The sequence below is a fragment of the Miscanthus floridulus genome, chromosome 13 (assembly GCF_019320115.1).
Source record: "Miscanthus floridulus cultivar M001 chromosome 13, ASM1932011v1, whole genome shotgun sequence".
In the NCBI taxonomy this organism is placed as follows: domain Eukaryota; kingdom Viridiplantae; phylum Streptophyta; class Magnoliopsida; order Poales; family Poaceae; genus Miscanthus; species Miscanthus floridulus.
This window is the reverse complement of record NC_089592.1, coordinates 68,454,797-68,458,020: the sequence shown is the minus strand read 5'-3', so window position 1 is coordinate 68,458,020 and position 3,224 is coordinate 68,454,797.

Below are 3,224 nucleotides of genomic sequence, written 5' to 3'. Positions count from 1 at the left end.
TTTAGTGGGTAGACCTCACTTAGTAGTTTAATAGATGTACTTCTAGGTTAAGAGTTGTTGTGTCATATTATTAAACATTGCATCATCATTTCATGTAGATCACGAACTGGTAGACTTCGTGCCCATCGGCGAGCTAGGGGTATGACGAGGTGATTGAGGAGTACGAGGAGGAAATCCTTCATGCAGGAGGAAGCCTAGGAGCCTATTGGTGCTGACCCTGCTGACCAGACGCCTACCCAAGGCAAGCCCCGGAGCATAACCCATATTTTTATGATCACTGAATATATATATGTGATGTGCATTTAAGTTACAGGCATTTATGGAAACTACCTGCATAAACATACCTACCCATGAGTCCTACTAGTACAGGTCGAGTAGCTGCTATGCTCAGGATATCAGTAACGTGAGTAACCTACCGTTACTCGCAAATAGGTAATAAAATATGATTACTCATGATAAAATGGTGGAAAGGAAAATGGTGACCGGGCAGGGATATGGATTGGGTACTGGTGGGTGTAAGGGGTTGTGTCCTGCGGCCAACAGGGCATGACTTGGTTACACTTTTTCCCAGTCCATGTCGATTAAGGACCGGTCTTGCATATGGCTCTAGGCAAGTCACATATTTATTGTCCCGAGCGCATATTTGGGTATGGGCGTAGGGAAAACTTGTTGCTCTCTTGTCGCGGATCTGGCTCTTTTCGGACCTGACTAATGGGAAGAGGAGGTGGTGGAGGTCCTTGCACCACACTTGAGTCTGGGACTTAGGATGTGGGGGCTTGGAGTCCAAGTTTGGATAGGGACCTGACACCCGGGACAGGAGAGTGATGTGTTAGTCCTGCTTGTGCCTAGGGTACAAGCGGGGCATGTGTTTTTGAGGCACCTAGCTAGGCACATTGATTCACGAATCGCTAGGGAAATCTGGTATGGCTTGTCTGCGGTTTAGCACCGTAGTAAGAACCTGAAAGTTGAAAGAGAAGAATGGAACTAATTGCTCAACTCTTGCTTAAAAATAGAATAAGTGCTTATATAGACGGGCTAGATGATAACTTAATATGGCTAATAATAAGACATGAATAAGGACTCACTACTAGTGTTGCTTTCTGCTAAAGAAAACCAACAAACCTATAAAGCCTATTATATTCCTTGGAGTCAGGAAATTATTCCCACTAGTCGGATAAGTCTTGCGAGTACATTGTGTACTCAGGGTTTATTTACCTCTGTTGCAGGTGATGCTTGAAGTGTACCTTTGTGTGGAGGATCCTTCGGGTGGGCTCAGATGGAATCCTTGCCCCCTTACCGCTAGATGTTATTTTTAAAATTCCTGCTATTATCATTCCGCACTCTGGTATTTGGTATTGTAATAATGTACTTTTTAAGAAACTCTAATGTATAAAATAGACTTGTGTTGTAACTCGTTCTCATTATTGGATCCTTGGGAAAAATGTGGATCTTTCGGGTTCTCCCTCGGGGTGTGCCCTGACGGACACCGCTCGCTGTAGCTTGCTTTCGGGGTGCTTAGTGTCTGGTGGAAGATGAGCGCCTCCGTAAGTATGTTATTTCAGGCGGTTCTACCATAGTTGGTACCAGAGCCAATAATGGTTACGAGTTCATCACTCTTTTTCAAAAACTTAAAAATTTGACCAACAAAAGTTTTGCGAAAAAGTAGGATGCGATTATATTAGGTAAATAAGTATAAGCCCTAGCATTATAGTCTATCTAGGATAGCGGCACTGGTTTTATCTAATCAGTTTTCTACAGGTACGCTGACTTACGTTATGTAAGAAATCACTTAGTATAGTGGAAAGTGAGTGTGCGATGTGCCTGAAAATTTTACGAATACCGCTATATTCTGGCTTGAGTGAACGTATAGGTCGAAGCATGCATCATGATAATAGCATCTTACTTCAACTAAAATCCTCCTTCACGTATAATTGCATTAGTAAATTGATAGGACTAACTAACGAAATGCTTTAATAAATGTGATGTCATCCCTCCGATTCCTTGCTTCTAATCAGGAAGGGTGTTCTAATGGATGGTTCCTATCTCTTACAGATGAACCTAAGGTCTGGATGTGGAAGCACCAGTGTTGGGGCAGCTCACGGGCTTGGCGAGGGCCACGGCGATAGTGGTTAGGCCCATGAGCACAACTGGGGAGAGCCATGGGGCTCCGCTTTTGGCTCCTCCTCCACCGCCACCGCTACCTCTCATGACCCACGTCGAGATAATGGTAGAGCTATTGGCTGCTCATTGGGAGTCAGCTGCTGCTCACCAGGAAACAGCTCGTGCCATGGACATTATGGCACAGGCTATCACGAGCCTCGCCCGCGGAGGCCACGGGGGCAACAGTGGGAATGGGGATGGTGCTTTCCATCCTGGGGGACCATCCTCTTACTAAGACTTTCTCAAGACTCACCCACCCACCTTCACCTCATCTGATGAGCCTCTAGAGGCAGAGCACTGGCTTCGCACGCTGGAGCAGAAGTTTCTGCTGCTCGATGTGACTGACGAGCAGAGGGTGCACTTTACAGCATAACTTTTGGGGTCTACTGGTGCATGGTGGGAAACCTTCCATGTCATGGAGTAGCTGAATTATCCGACAACATGGCGGGAGTTCTCCACCGCATTTCGAGAGTTCTTTATCCCTACTGGTGTCATCAACCAAAAGGTGACTGAGTTCCTGGAGCTACGCCAGGGGAACAGGACAGTGATGGAATATGTGAGCAAGTTTAATCACTTGGCTTAGTATGCTGGCAGTCAGGTGGATACTGATGACAAGAAGAGGGAATGCTTCTTTCGTGGTCTAGCTCCCCTCCTTCAGGAAAAGCTTTATACGGCGAACTATCAGACCTTTGGGGCTCTGATGAACGCCACCATTGCCATGGAGGGTTTTCAACGGGAGTCCTAGGCTAATTGGAAGAGGAAGCGGGTGGCAGTTGGATCCTCTAGCCACCCTCACACACAGAAGATACAGGTTGTCCGGTGGAGGCCCTATCAACCATCCGGCGGGCCTTCAGTTCCTGGCAACCCTAGCAAACTTCAGCAAGCTTCCTCTACATAGTACCATGCACCACCGCAGTAGGTGTAGCCACAGCAGTCTTAGGGACAGCAGGTCCCACCTCAGTTAGGGGTTTGGGAACAGGCCAAGAGCTTGCTTCCAGTGTGGCAAAGATGGCCACTATGCCCAGGCCTGTCCCCAGAACCAGCCAGCTCAACCGTCCACAAAT